The sequence below is a fragment of the Falco punctatus genome (genome assembly GCF_963210335.1).
Source record: "Falco punctatus genome assembly, chromosome: 2".
NCBI classification, from domain to species: domain Eukaryota; kingdom Metazoa; phylum Chordata; class Aves; order Falconiformes; family Falconidae; genus Falco; species Falco punctatus.
This window is the reverse complement of record NC_137581.1, coordinates 95,808,555-95,825,385: the sequence shown is the minus strand read 5'-3', so window position 1 is coordinate 95,825,385 and position 16,831 is coordinate 95,808,555. Positions and strand designations below refer to the sequence as shown.

Here is a 16,831-nt window from a genome sequence, read left to right as displayed (position 1 = left end):
TAAGGATACTATCTTTTACACAGGCAGGGAATCCTGGCCTCTTGGGTGACTTTACAAGAAGATTTAATCTACTGTCTCCATTCAGCCTATTTACATCATAATTTTTTAATAAAAAATGACCAATGTTGTTAAAGAGAGCATGCATGTGTGTTAGACGCTCCACATAATTTAGCAGCCAGGAAAGCAGCTTTAATTTAATTTCAGACAAGTCACTTGGTATCTCAAAAGCTATAATCACCTATCTAGTTGCTTAAATATGAAAAACAATAGAGAATTTGGAGTAATTTAAAGGAACCACTATCTCAGGTTTTCTAACAATGCCAAAAAAAATGGAAATGTCAGACAGTATAATCCACTGCTGCTTATTAATGACATAACGTCAAAGAAATGCATATATATGGGATAAATACTTACTCTCATAGGTAAGGTCTCAGGCTGTATCTGATCAGGGAACTTGAGAACATTTCTCTGCTTTGCATTTGGCTTCATGCGCCAGTCAATTCCCTGTCAGGACAAAACCTAAACATACAACACCATTCCACACTTTTCACAGAAAAGAAATCCAGATACCTAGGTCAGGCAAGGTCTGTAGTGATGCAGGGACCAGAACACCAGGGCATGCACAGTATGCCCCAGCAGAACAGTCTAGATGCAGCTTTGAAAGATTAGTAGGAGACTGATTGAAGAGAACTCAGCTTGTAATGTCTGAAATGCCTGTCAAAAGTGAGTTCCCCCAGTATCAGCTTGTCACAAAAATCAGCCTCTCAGGATGGGGTTCCACAGTTAAGGAGTCTCACACAAGCAAAGATTTATTTGGCCATCAACATTTGAAAAATTCTGCAATATCAACTTTACAGGCAAGAAAAAGAAAGCTAGAAAACCTGGAACAACGGCATCATGATAGACACATCCCTAAATTTAGTGAGTTAAGCTAATTTAATTTGACCCCTTCTTTAATGTATCAAGTGAAGGAATCTCTTAATCAGTGAAACATAATATTAAAGGAAAATAGAAGCTCTCACAATAACCCAGCATAGCATACAAGACAACTTCACAAACCACAATTCTGAGTCCTGACGATTTCCAAATTTAAAACCACGAGTTTCAACTTTCATTCAGATCATATTGTTTCATTACGCTGAAATATTTAGGGTATTGCTACACTTCTTTTTCAATCTCAGAAACAGCATAGAAGAAAAAAGATAAACTACTAAAAAGGCATGAGCAGAAAGTATTATAGCTTTGCACAACAAATAGTAACACCACCATTTAAAACTGGCTACTTTGTGTGCATGTCAAATGAGGCAATACCTGCAAATTTAGAAATTAGAAAGCTTCTGTTGGCAGTTTTGTGTAATTTTTACTCCTTGTTTCTAGTTATGTCTTGTGTCACTGTAAACCCTCTTAGATGTCAAATTAAAGGGCTACTATTAACTTCACCCCAACACATTAAGGAGAAAAATGTTCTTTTATTTTTGACAGGCCTCTGAAAGAGCTTTTAATTCCTCCCTTATCTATATGCACTTACAAATATGCATTATTCAGTACCTAATTTGGACCAAAATAATTTTCATGGATGACATTTATAGCTGCTCAGAGAAAATTTCTTTGTCACAGACACTACCAACAACATCACTGAAAAAGTTATTTCTACTGAGCAATTGGTCGAAAACTCAAAGTCATTTGGACCAAAATACTGATGTGTGTATTCCCTGTATCAGGTTAAAACTAACAGAAATCTAGGAATAGTTTCCTTAGAAATCTAGGGCAGATTTATTGAGCTTTAGTCAAATATATTTTTTTATTTATTTGAGATTTAGTCAAACAAATATTATTGCCAGAACAAACATTCTGGATACATTGATTTAGCAAATTTTTTTGCTGCAAAGTTCTATTAGAAGATTTCTAGCTACTGGCTACCACACTTATTTGCAGGAATAAAGGCAGGAATATCAGCTTTCCCCTGATAAATTAAAACAGGTGAGAAGAAGGGTCTTTCCATTCAGAAGAATATTCAGCATATACTCCTGAAGGATAGCTCCCTTTGAAATTTTATTTCCTTTTTGCTTAATTTGTATGGCCAGTATGAAATTTGATTAAAGCCATGAAAGGCTTCTAGAAAAATCTGTAATGCTTCATCAGGTGACACTTTCAAGTCTGTAAGCAGCAGTTTTAAACCTCTTATTTCTCTTTTTTTCCTTTTGTAAGCATACTGTTGTCAAAAACACAGGGGATTGCCTGTCTCCTAAAACCCCTAAGGAATCCTAGCTATGTGCTGAGCACACACAGTAGTACACAGTTAGCATTTGCCTTGTGTTGTGCATGATTACCTCCCTTCACTTACAAACACAGCAATATACTTCAGGTCTGCATACATCTACACCCCGCTATAAAGGTCTTTTCTAACATCCACAAAGTGCACAAGATGTGATGAGACAGGTACCCAATACACCGTATAACTCAGTGACCCTTTGTAGCTGGCACACATGGCCTTATGCTCTTTTTTTCCATTAAGCAGCTCTTCTGCAGAAGCCTGCGAGAGCATCAGCTAAATCAGTTCAATCCTGATGCTTTAGCTCATTTCTGACCTGGGACTTTCGGTGAATTTTAGTTTGGACCCATGGAGCTCTGCCTTTAACATTATCTCTGCTATTTCAGTCCAAGTGCAGGTTCAGCGGAGTGACTAAGCAGGACATTTCAGGAGTTATCCTGAAAGGGTCAGTACCTAAAGGATGTGTCTGCACAGTGCAATGGGTTATGGTATGTGATCCCCTACTCCAGCATCAACTGAGCTTGTTCCAAAATTGGAAAAAGTATGCTCAGTTGACCATAGAGAATTCATCCATTTTGCTGCTGGAACAGAGGGTGGCCTCCTCCCATGGCATCCTGCAGTCCTGAGGAGACCTACTACTCTGCTGTGACTTGTGGGCACTTGCAGGTTTCCCTACAGACACTGAACTGTAAGAGCCTATTACTACTTATACGCAATGTGCTCTGGCTCTGTGAAACCACTTTGAGGGAGCAGTTTTCTCTTTCAGACCTTGCTAGGCAAAGCAGCTAAACACAGGGTTGTGGAAAAATTGTTATCCCTAGCACCGTAATCTGGGCTCAATGACACCGCCTCTTGAAGCACCCCTGCTTTTTGCATTATTTTCTATCATCACAGGTATGTACGACATTTTTGCACAGGATCAGCAGCTGGGAGGATACAGCATCATATCAAACTCTAGGCATACTTAGCCTTTGTGTGTGCATGGGCCTGGGGAGATGTCAATAGTTCATTTAGTTCTAAATAACTGACCCCACTGCTTCTATCACCAGTTTTTAGGCAGTGCAGCTGCTCTTGATTTTTGGCTTTTTGTTTAAAAAAGAAAAGTTAACCAACAGCAGCCCATGCTTCCTAGGTACCATTTGGTAGTGTAACTGTGCAACTTCAGGGTAATTTCCACAAGTATTTAACTAATTTCAACTTCACTTTCTGCCAGCTAGTTAGATAGGGCTACAGAAACTTTCACATTACTGTCTTTTGCTATACTAATAAGAAGTAATAACCATTCTTTTTAACCTTTTTTTGAGGATTAGGATAAATCTTATTTTGAAAAGTGGACCAATTATGTAGTAGTTGTCCTTTTTCACTATTTATTGCACGCTAAAGAAAGAGTTCACCTTTCCACAACAATCTTCCTCAGTTACTTCCCTCAGAGTTTTGGGACTCCATGCTAAACAGAAGATGTCCTCCTTAATTCTCTTTTCTTTGTGAGACTGTGAAAGCCCTTGGTTTTACACACTTACTTTTCTCTGTCTTTGCTTTAGGTGGGGACAGGAGAGGGAAACAAGATGGACTAGACTGGAGCTGTTCAGCATTAATATCACTGTTTCTACCATCATGTTGGCTCCTGTACTTGAACTGACAGTGTCTAGCATCTTGCATAATGCCCTCCAGAGCTCAGATTACTAATAGGGAGATAATACTGCTTTCCAAGAGAAGGATCTTTGCCTGCCACCTTGCAAAATGGTAGAATCTGTTGGAGTCTTGGCTTGTTTTCCCAGATGCTGAGCATTATCTTGGCTTGCATTGTCTCAGCAGATGCAACTACCTGTACTGGTTTTGTGTGGAGCCTGGGACTAGCACCCCACATGCGTCCTCCACCCCATCAAGATGTTCTGTGGATCCAACTCATGAACTGTATACAGGGACTTATTTTGCTTGACAGGTACTAATTTTTACCTCTCACTATAGCCCCAGCACGCTTTTTGCTCTGAACCAACATCCTGAGGGAGTGCATTTCTGCAGCAAGTCTCCCAGTGTCTCCACTTACCACGTTTTGTTTGGGTGACTGAAGCATACAGGCTGAACTCCTCGCAGATGTAACAAAACTAGCAATGCCCTCAATGTGCTAATGGCAATGGACATTCAGTCCAAAGGCCCAGGCTACATCGAGGTCAAAGCAAAACTTCCAAATGGTGTGCAGTACAGGCATTGAAGTATCAGCAGATAAGCTCCTGTTACTCTGGCTAACCTAGATACAGCCTTCTGTTAGTAATCTTGACTCCAGCACTACTTGGTTTGTTACCCAGGATTCAGTTTAGCTCTAGCGGATGCAGTAGTCTAACTTTTCATTTTAAATAATTTACAAATTGTTCTCAGAGTCTTTGATTCTTACTTAAAGGCATATCATTCATTCTTAATTTTTTGTGCTATTCCATGTCTCATGATATTGTTTCCTTTGCCTGAACTTTCTGAAAAATCACTATATGTCAAGTACTTCAGCAATAATTTTAAAAATAAGATTCCCTTCTGCTGGTTTCCCTTCTTTTTTTTTTTTAAGCAGTGTTTCTGCCTGGTCAGGGTATCAGCAGCCTCCAGTTCCCTTCCAAGTGTCAGTGGGACCAGGCTCAGAAGCATCCCCATTTCCACAGTTTACACCAAATGACAGTCAGCAGTTAGAGACCACGAGACAGATACTCCCCAGCTTCCCAGGGTGCTGGAAGGAAGCAGGTCAGAATTGCTCCAGGGGACCTGCAAACCCCATAATCCTTTTTGCCAGATGGCCCCACAGAAGGGGCAGTGAACCAGCGGTTATGGGTTTGAGTGAGTGGGGAAAAGGGAACCACTGTTGCCTTCCTGATAACATTTCTCTCTTTGATGATGAGGCATCTAAGTAGGCTTAAGTCTCTGCAACATAATGCAGGAAACAAGCCAAACAAAAATGCCAGATCTTGGGAGTAGTGGAAGATGTTCACAACCATAACTCACCCTAAATAAAGGATCTCAGCCTTAAACTTTACCAAACTGGAGCAAGGTGGTGATGATGGCTCACTTGAGAGGGTGAGAACACCCGTCATGGAAACCACAAGTCACCACACCTTGCATAGGAGTCACAAGACACAAGACACTGGAGGTGACAGTGCTGGCAGACATACTGCCACCCTGACAAGAAGAAATGGGTTCTGGAAAAGGCTGATGATGAGTACCGCATGCCAAGTTCAGAATCCATCCGTGGGGTAGCACTATCCATAAAGCCACAAACTATGGATAGATCATCTGCACTCATATGAGGCAAAATACTGATTAAGAGTTTCAGCTTTTTCAGTCTGGATTGTAATTGAGCTAGTGTTCAAAGGCAGAAATACGACAGCCTAAAAATAGATGTCAAAAGTACAAGCTGGAAGGCAGCATAGTGTCTGGGGATTTTCAGACTTGGGAAAGGTAGTGTGAGGGTCTAGGCGATTACAGAGCTAACGGTCTTAAGGCATTCTTCTTAAGGCAAAACAGTAGAACAGAGATAGGAAATTAAAAAAAAAAAAAAAACCAACATCAAATTGGAACCTAATAACCTCAGCAGTCTGAGAAAAGAGCTTAATATCTTGCCTTTCATTTTATAATTTGCACTTGATTAAAAGGAAGATTAATTGCACATCTGTGTGCAAAGACCTGATTCAGACAGTATAGGAAAGGAAGGAAAAGTCAGTTTTGTGTATTTTTTTAATCTAAACTTTTACTTTCCTTATTTACAGTGGCATACCAGTTACAATATAAAAGCAAGAGCTGACACACTTAGCTTTAGTACCATAATGACAAAGTTTCCTCAGTTCATCTATCAGCTTTTCTACAGCAAGGTGCTTTACAGAAGAGGCTGCAGACACCTCAAATAATATGGCTGGCTGAAATGAACCCCCCTAACAACCACGATTCTACTACACACTGGAAGATTAAGAAATTAAAGCTCCTTGCTTTTTCCTGTTTGTGAGGACGTCCAAAGTAAACAATAGGTTGCCAGCAGCTCTCCTTTAAGGATTTTACCCAGCCTCATCCCAAGTCCCCAGTGTTTGCCTTCCTTTTGCTTTACTAATCCAACAAAGTTGTATGTAACACATCTGTTCACAGGCTTGAAGCAGCCAGTGATGTGCTGACAAGTCATCCTGTAGCTAAACACAGCATTAGCTTTTTATTCTCCAGCAGGCCAAGCCTCCCTGCCACAGCCGTGTCTGCAGCCCGCCAGGTCCTCTGCCAGATCGCAAGCCCCAGCTCCCACTGGTGCCGTTCCCATGCCATCCCCTGTGGGCACCATTTGAGAAGGGGATCAGTGTAACTCCACCCTGTCTGTTGTCCTAAAGCAGTCTCTGTGTTCAGGCTTTCCTAATTCAACAAGCATCAGCAAACATTGCAGTGAAACACCAGGTTGATATTGCTGTTTCTGCTCCACTTCCATGAATTTTAAGAGGAACCACTGTAGCTGTGGAAACAAAGAAAGACATTTTTTAAAGACCTGAAAGACTCTGGTTTATCATACTGCTGTTGAATGCAGACTGACTGCCCTTAATTCACAGAAAATTAATACAAATCTCTTGCAATAAGAAAATAGGTGTGGAGGAAATAGCAGCCTTGCAAAAATTGAAAACTGTGTTTCATTTTCTAACAGGGAGAGTTTATGAACCAGATTCCTATAATTAATGCCTACACACACTGTCCCCTGTCCTGAATTCCATCCAATGCAAACATTGCATTTCCAGAAAGGGAGAAACCTGTGATATCTACCATGGCAAGAAGGCAAGGCCGAGCACAGGGGAGCACCAAGCACCAGGCAGTGCAGAGTGTACAAGACAACCTTGCTTTGTCTCCCATAAGAAATGTGGGTACTTTTAATTGGTAGGTTTTAATCTAAGTCAAGAATGGGGAAACAATAATGCATTGGCCACATATGGCCCGCAAATTAATTTCCTATAAGCACTGGCACTTTTCTGATTTATATATTGTGCCTACGGAAACCATACAGCTCCCAGGTAAGTAAGTAAGTAACTAACTAACTAAATAAATACATAAATACATAAATAGATAGAGAAATAAATTTGCCCAGCTGATTTAGGTTTGTCCCTTTCTGCCCAACAGGGTGTCTCTCATCCTTTGTCATGTTGCTACTGTCATTCCTTTATCTTTCTCCTGTGCTCTCATTACTCCTTTCCATCACATTTTTCCTCTATTTTCATTCTAAGCTGGATGCAAACCCAAAAACATTTATTCTTAAATTATTAAAAACATTTAAAATGTTTGTGCAAAAAAAATTCTCCCCATATGAAATCATCTTACTATTTATAACACTAAACACTGAATATAACAGCCTATCTTTAAAAAGTTCTAAAAACAGTGGGTTTTTCTTACAACGTTCATTTGTCATTGACATTACCCCTGTTACAAAAAGCAGAGTAACTATAAATAAACTAGTCAATATCTTAAAAGGGAACACTATTACAGCTAGCTATGGAGAGCTTGGGTTTTCACTCCTGAGGCTATATAGCAGTAAGCCCCTTATTCAAGTTGTGTTTTCTGAGATTTCAGTGAACTGCATGAAACGCCAAAGATCTATTCCATGGCTTGCGTTTTTAATACTTTATGTACCTGTTTGTATGTAACTAAGAAAAGCTGCTTTCAGCTATTGGAGTCTGGCCTTCAGAGAGGAAGTTCAGCAGATACTCTTCTGCAGAGATGTGTGTTTATAACATCAGTCCATCAGCATCTGGGTCTAGATGCAAGGGACCAGCTCAAAGAATCTATAAACACAGATAAATTATAATAAATCTAAAATAAATAATAATAAACCTAAATAATAATATAATATAGTTATATATTACTACAATATAACAATAAATCTAAACATAATAAAAATCTAAATGTCTGAGTTCTGCCAATAGCTCGTTACCTTGTGGCTTTGGGCAAATGATTTCACTCTTCTTTATGCACATATGTACAGTCATTTGTGACTGCCTGCTACCAGAATTTAACTAATACCATATTAAATAGTTAAATAATGTTTAGTATGACAAATTTCATTCTAATGGGAGATTCCAACCTAAGATTTCAAATGCTACTATCATGGAGACAGATTAGAGTCAAACTGAAAATAAGTATCTCCTTGTCAGCTATGGGAAAAAAATGCATTTTTATTGTATCCAGAACAACAACCTGTCACAAGACTGGCTCTTTAACACTATGATTTATTTAGAAAGGAAGCAAATGTTTTGGATAAGCAACCCATTCTTCATAAATATTAACAGTATTAATATGAGGCAAAATAAATCCATGGTGCTGTCAGTGAACCTTACTTTAAGGTACCATCCCTCTGGCTGTTGCTTGCAAAATGCACAAGACAGAGGAGTTGTACACATTTATTTTTTCTACCCTATTTCTCTCTCTCTCTTTTTAAATGGTTTAACTAGAAACATGTTCAAAACATGTACTTGTAGATGAGTTTACTTTCTATGTGGCTTCTCCCAGCCTTTCTAGTAGGAGGAATTCTCTCTTTGAAGCATATACAAACCATCATTTAAGTCTAAAGAAAAACATTGGCTAAGTGATGTCAGTTTTATGATGCTGTTTATTACTGGCTATATTATCGCAGTTTGAGGCAAGGGTTACTCAGCACTTACTTACAGGTTATCCACTCAGATCACTGCTACACCAAATGAGGACAGCACAAGGTTATACTAATTTAACCATTTTAGTTCCAATATGCATTTAATGGAAGAAAACTACAGAGTGAGACTAGGTTTCGTTTAGCTTTTACATTGAGTGCCATGATGTAAAAGGTAGGGAACTCAAATTACCAAGCTCATTCAGAAGAACATGGCAATTGGGAGCAAGAACCACCTCCTGAGGTTCTCCAGCCTCTGCAGAATTAGGGTCACTCCACACATCAGCCGTCGGCAAATTAGTTCAGTGAAATTAAAGCTGAGTATTAATGAAAATACAGAAATAATGTCATACACTGAGATCTGCTCAGCCACATCAAGCACATTTCTGAGAGCCTCTTACTAAACGGGGTAGAAATAGAAACTTAATTTTTTCAGCACTGTTAAATTTATAGTCTTAGTTGTCAGGTATGTTAGGAAGTAATGGACACAAGATGTTAGGACACAAACATCCTGAGCACCTTTTGCTAGTTTCCATCCACATATTTTTCTAAACAGGTCACACACCACCCGTGTAGCTCCCGAGGTAGTGTCACTGAGCACATCATGGGATGTGTGTCATGAACATCTGCCTAGTTCATGACCTCAATCACAGAAAAGAGTAAACCCCAAGCAAACTAGTTTTACAAACATTCCCGCAAGAGCTGTAATACACAATTTGCCAGAAGATTGAACTTTACCTGTAAGTGACAAAGAAACAGCAATTTGGTATGCGCAGAATACAGCATCCTGACAAAGACAAAGAGCATTTGCTCTAAGTGGGAGTGGGTAGACACACATGAACCGCTAACGAACTCTCTCTCCTACCCAACCTCATGGATAAAATGCAACACTTAGCAAGTTATCCCTATCTTTACAATATTTCTTTGATATAAATTCTATTTTCTTTAATAACTGGGAGGAATACATTACTCTCAGAGTCACTGGCATGCTCTCCTAGTACTAACTCTGCTGTGCAATCAGACATCTTGCACTGAATAGTTTAGAGTGGCTTAGTTCAAGGAGGGGGGTGGGAAGGGATAAAGAAAACTAATAACTCCAGCAGTGCCCTTCAATCATCTCCTAAAAAGGGTCAAAGTGCAACTGGCCTGAAAAATCCAGGTCATGTCTGGCCTGAATTCCTCACATTTGCAGAATTCCAGACACAATTAAGAGACTAGTAATGAGAGGGAAAAGCACGGTCCATGTGCAATACAAACAGCAATTATCAAAACCATTGCCAAGTTTATGGATGCACACTTCCTTAAGTGAAACAGTTCCGATAAGCAAAGCGATGCCAGCTGAGGAAAGCAAAGCAAGGCAAAAGAGTTCTTTGGTGAGGAGCATTATCTCCCTTGGGCTGCCAAAAAGGTGAAGGAGATGCCACAAGGCTGAGTCACTGAAGTCATCTAAGCTAAGAGAAGGTCTTCAGCATGGGACTGACACCTTTATTATCACCAATTTACAGCCTGAAAGGAAACAACCCTACCAGTTATCTGTACCTCCTTCCAGGCTTTTCTCTTCTCTCACTCCTTCACTAAGGCATGTTATCAAAGAAAACATAAACAAAACCCAATTTAGATTGGAAGAATATTCTTTTTTCAAAAAAAAGAACTAGTAGAATTACAAACACCTTATGACTGCTGATGAGAACATGAAGAGAACATTTCACAGTATGTGGTGAACAGAAATTTTTAATTTAAAGCATGTAGCACTTTCATGAAAAAATTCTTTCTGGCATAGGCTAAAATGATTACAAGAATCCTGCAAAACCAGTACCAGCCATATACGTACTGATGTGACAGAAGGCAAGCTGTCACCAGCTGGAAGTTTCACTCAAAACGGACTGGATTCATACTCTTAAATTAAAATGTATATGGAGATCATTCACTGAATGCATTCAACTTTTATATGTTATGCCAAAGAACTGATTTTCTTAATTGACATAACTACCAGGAGACACACAATAACATATTAAGATGCTGGCTCAAATCCAGATTTTGCATCCCTAAAAGGCTATTGAAAGAACTGTGAATGTAAAAAAGAAAAGGTTTGAGGTAGAGAAAATATCTCCAAGAGGCAGACATAAAGACTGAGCTTACCAAGGGGAAGACTGACAGGTGACAGGGCTGCAGCATGGATACATCATGGGGAAAAACAGCAGGCTCATTAATCGAGCAGCATAATCCTCAGTGATCAGAAGCTGATGCCAGATAAAGTTAACTTAAAAATAATCACTTGTTTGGACTTCGTCAATCATCGAAAAAAAGCTATCAAAGCAAACCTTGCTTAATTTCAGATCAAAACCGGCTGCATTTTTGGAAGGCATGTTTAACTTAAACAGGAAACACTGAGTTCAACATGGATAATGGGATGAAGCGTAGCAGCTTGTGAAATACAGAGAGCAGACCATATTATCGCCTTTCAGCTTTAGGCTTTATGAATCCCAGAGTTTTGTGGTGGACTTTAGTCATACGCTGCCATCAACAGTTCTTATGCATTTCACAAAGCTGCCTGGGCCTCCACTTACACACCGCACTGCACTGTACAGGCATTGCACGACCCTTTCCTCAGCCCGTGGCAGAGGCAACTTGTTAGTTCCATAAAAATCCACTTGAAGAAGTTTAGCAAAAAATAAAGACAAATAAATCAGCTGTGAACCCTGTGGTTCAGAACCTAATTTCCAAAATATGCGTAAGTTGGTGACATGAAAATCAATTTCCTGTGGAATGTGCTTCTCCTCAGCAAGGGCTATTTCAATGCCAGCGTGCTCTCCCACATCATTGGATTTGGCTGTGATACTATTAAATGGAAGTGGCAAGATTTTTTTTCCTCCCACAATGGATAAAAAACCTTCATTTTCTGAAGTCACTGGGTAGGGTTTAAGGTCTGGGGGTTTTTAATAGCATTAATATGTGTATTTTGGAAGAAACAAGGCCTGAAGTTTTCAGTGTAAAAACCAGGGAATATTAGATTACAGTGATTGAGAAAAGCAGTTGGGAGAAGATTCAGTCAGAGACTTGAAAATGCAGCTGCACTAAAGATGAGGGTGCAAGTGCAATTCTGAGAAGCAACAAACCAACCAAACAAAAAAAAACACAACCAGCTATCAGGGGAGTTGCAAGGAACAGGGCAAAGGGAAAGAGACACTCATCCCTGGTGTGGGCTCCCTGCCCCCTGAAGAACAGAATGCAAAATGCCCCTTCACCCTGGGGCAGGCAGAGGGGGCACATGGGGAACAGCAGCAGCAGAGCCCCCCAGCAAGGCTGGGAGCCCACAGAGAGCCCCCACCGGCTGCTCCCACGCACCAACCCAAGACAGCTTGTGCTGACAGTGCATTTTCTGATGGGGCTGAGGGTTGTGCATGGTGCCTTTTATGGGTACAGGACATACTCTTAACTAAACATTTGAGATACCACTCTTCAGACCTGGTCACAATAGGAGAGAGTGGAAAAACACACACCAAAAAAAAAAAAAAAAAAAAAAAGAAACAAAGAAAAAAGAGGGAAATGGGAGGGAGTGGAATATTTGATGAGAAATCTTTCTTGTTCTCCCTGAGCCCACAAATCCTCAGGACCACCCTGGATATAAGTGAAAACATGCCAAAAAGAAAAGAGGAAATGCTTTTCACAGAGCAGTTACATTTCACCTCTCAGCTTTAGAAATGCCAGCCTGCCATTTTCAGAACTTATATAAGAACAAAGCTTTTTACCCTCAATTCCCATTCATTACAAAACATTTTTTATTAGCAATCCATTTTAAAAAATTGTGACAAAAATCAGCTCTCGGAAAACAGCATCAGTCATATCCATTCCCAGAGGCAAACTTGTTTCATCCCATTCTGAATCCTGGTTAGTAAACAAATCCATAAATCCATTTTGACAATGTCATCAGATTAAGCACTGACTTTTTGGAGGCGGAGGAGGGGTTTGGTCAGAGCAAGAAAGAACTCCAGAGGAAAGACAGAAGCTTAAATTTAGAAAAAATACAACTGAAATGAGAGAAAATATGAAGACTTCAGAGAAAAACAATTATAAAACCCCCACACCAACCTCACTTCTCTAGATCCAGCAGCATTTGAATTGTGCCTGTTTCTACCAGGAGTGAAAGTACTTCCATATTCCATATGGGGGTGGGGGTGGAAATCCCTTCACATTTACACAGTTTTGACTAAATTTTTACTAATTTGCTAAATCCAATACAGAAGATCAACAACCTTCCTTCATGCATCTGAGAAGAAAAATCCTAAAATAGCAGTTTCATCTGATTGAGCGCAAGGAGAGGGTCTGGGCTATACAGCAGAAGGATTACACCACCTGCGATCTGAGTGCACATGATTCATGAGATGCTCACATGCAATTAAAACACACTCACGTCCTACCTCTTTTTAAATGGCAAGGGGCTACATGACATTTTCCATTCTAAAAGATCTGTAGAAGCTTTTATAAAAGATAGCTTCCCGTTTAAAAAAAAAAAATCAGTGTTACCAGAAAATAAGTCCTGGACTAGCGAAATCACCTTTTTAATGCCATGAAGTTTGGGTAAACTAGACATTTTCACAGGTTTGTATTTGGCCTCATATGTTTTTCTAGGGAAAGTCCAAGTCAAGAAGAATAAATGAAACAGTAAGATTTGGACTGTGCCTATACCAGTAAATGGCACAAGGGGATGCTCCCAGGCACTACAATTTGGCTCTGTGTGTCATTCGCTTCTGGTATGGATTTGACTTATGCTATGGGGAACACTCTCAAACCATTTCCAGGCACAATTTGGAAGTTAACTTGGGTCCATTGTTAATAGGTGGTCTGCATGACTGTTTCGGAGGGTAAGAGTTTAATAGCATAGCTGTGAGCTGCTCCACATATATTGGCCTCAGGGCCAGGTAATGGTCTGGCCCTGTTATGTTTACTAGTCTAGACTAAGTGACAGACTGATGCTATTGCTAAAGCAAAGCACACTCCACGAGCAACACTGCTAGAGCTGTTCTTTCTTTAATGAAAAGATGAGAGTCTCCATGCTGAGTTATGTTAAGCTTTTCCCCCAGTCTCATGCAGCCCCAGTGGCTCCCACATCTCCTAGGAAGAGGAAGGAGGAGAAAGTTCAGTTCCCTGGTCCATGCCCATGGACCGCACACATAGCCCAAACCACCCCTTGGCCAGCAGACGGCCAACTTCACTATTCCCCTTACTCTAAGCAGCAGAAAGCACAACATGAGTAACTCACTCACAGCTTAAATAAAAATAGTTACGTATGCTATGAGGGTGATTATAGTTTGACAACATACATTTCACTTTACTTTTTATACTGGTGTTGGAAATTATGCAACAACCTTCTTTATTAAATTTATGATATTTTCGTTGATGAAGCAAATGCCTGTGAAAGTTATGAAATGCCACATTGAGATTTCTGTGCAAACATTATTTATCTACATGTCTGATGTAAGTTTCCTCCTAAACCAGTTTTTCTTTCCCTTGCAATTTCTTACTGCCAAATAAATGTATTTCCAGCTGTATCTGTGGGAAACAAATAGTGTCATGAAATGACCAGCTAGGAAATGCACACCTGTCATAAACTAAAGAGCATCTCATGGGATATATTATATTCCATTCCCAACTTACTGAGAAAGGATACAATGGAAAAAATGGATTGGTGTCAACTACCAGATGTTTTCAAGCCTCTCTAATTAGGTAAAAATTAAACAACTGCTATGTTCTGTATTATAGATATTTTGCAGATGTGTTATTCACATAAACATACAGTCTGATTTTCATTTACACAGAGGCCTCTTTACACAGCTTTGGCATCACAACATTGGCATCAGTTATTTACGTTTGCATTTCAAGTTCCTTCTTTACTAAGAGAGTGTAACAATCAATTTCGTATAAGCATATCAGGGTCAGGCCCATAGTATGTTGGGGGAAGACTTTCAAAGCAAGGAGTCTTGAGGAACACCAGAAGGAAAAAGAAGTCTTATTCTTTTTTTAGTACTTACATTTCAGGTAGAACAAGTCTGCTGAGAATGAGTTAGGTTCTATTCATCTGTACTGTATATCTTTGCAAATGTCATTGCATATTTAATTGTAACTGTGAGTAATTTGCTCATGAGGAACACAAAATTTTAAGCTATGTTTTCCTTACCTACTCAGCCCTTTTCCCTAGGCTCTGCACAAACTCCCAGGCTGCAAAAAATGAGGAAAAAAAGTCAGGAAAATCCTGCTTGTACCAAAACAACAGCAGTTTCTCATCTTCCAGATTAAAATAAGAGGAAAATTATCATTAGGCAAGGTAAAAGGGCAAAACTTCAGTAAAAATATAAGACTAACAACTTCATTCTGCTCCTGACAATGAAGGGTGGGGGGGAGTTCCTGTGTTCATTTATAATAAGAGGGCTGGTTTAGCTATCTGTTCACAGATACCCTTAAGTAACTCATAGATGAAGAGCCATGAGATGAAGGGTTACTTTGGAAGGTACATAGAATCCTGCTTACAGAAACTGAATATACCTTATTTGTACCTTTACCTCAAGTATAATTACCAGAACTCTCTACAGGCAAAGACACATTTTTAACCCAAATAATTACTTTGTAAAAGAAAGAATATCCAAAGAACTAAAGACAGAGATGTGATTGACAATGCGTATGAGCATCTGTCTCCAACGATTTTGAACAAGCTTTTCTCAGCTCCTCAGTCTTGGATGTCTGTATTAGTACTGTCAGAGCAAAGCAGTCCCTCCGCTAGGGACTCTGCTGCTGGAAAGAAAAGCCTGATATACCATATGCCTAAAAGAAAGAATGCCTGAACTGAACATTATTATTATGACAGAAGATTAGACAATTGTATATTCATAGTGTATCATTTTGCTCTTGGAGAAGACTGAAGCATGGTTATTAATGTATTTGATTTCTTTCTCAACTTTCCTGAATCATTTTTTTTTTTTTAAGCCATCTGGTCTGATTGTTAATTCTTCTTAGAGATGGGCAGGCATACCGTGCGCCTACTGTAACCTTTAGTTTTGGTAAGGATTTTTTTTTATTATTATTATAGGCAGTACATGTCTAAATTATATTGCACTAGTTGAAAACATTTGTCCAAAAAACTAACAAGAGAGCACATGATAAACCAGATTAAAATGTTGCGCGTTTTTTGCTGTGTTACAAATTGCTTGGAAAAGAAGGATAGCAAAAGGAGTCTAACCTGCATGCTCAGCTATATTTGGAAGAGAGTTTTGAGAATTGCAGAGAAATCTGGTCTGGATTTCTTGTTTCATTTCATGTTCATTCTGTGAATAAATTCAAAATTACAGGGAAGGAATAGTTTTTAACCCACTTCAGTCGGTGTGAAGCATGAAGATGAAGGCTGCCACCTGTTCATGGACACCATATGCAGATATGGGCTGAAAGGCCAAAGAAAGCCCAGGAGACATGAACAGCTGGGCTATGAACAGCATTCCAGTAATCCAACATACTGTGTAATGTGCATGCTACCCTGCAATCACTTATGTGTCGTATTCTGCTTCATGTAGTCTAAGCTTCAGGACATCTAAAGAACATCTCTTCCCTTCGTTTGTGCATTTTGGTCTCCATGTTATTCTGTTTCTTAATACTTTCACAACTTTTCTGTATCTTTTTTCTTGTTGGCTTACCGATTATATCTCCATTTCTTTATTCCCATCCAAAATTTTCTTTTAAGATTTTGTTCTACCGCTTATCAATCCTCTTTTTTTCTTCAGATCATCTTTCTTCCTTGCAGAAGAACAGGGACACTTTCATGGCATGACGCAGAGTTATCCAGATGCACTTGAGCAGGCTCTGGACTGGACAGCCAGTGTCTGGATGTAGTAGCATGCACTACCAGACTTGGGTTTATTTGCTAGCTACACCCCAGA

At 39.5% G+C, this 16,831-nt stretch overlaps 1 protein-coding gene across 1 annotated transcript in view; it reads right to left on the bottom strand.

The window, feature by feature from the left end:
* Window positions 1-16,831, bottom strand: part of MID1 (midline 1) — a 353,212-nt gene extending 336,381 nt beyond the window's left edge. The window contains exon 1 of the mRNA XM_080376926.1: window positions 1-16,831. This exon is cut by the window's left edge and continues 50,359 nt beyond it. The gene's annotated coding sequence lies outside the window, so the exon portion shown is untranslated.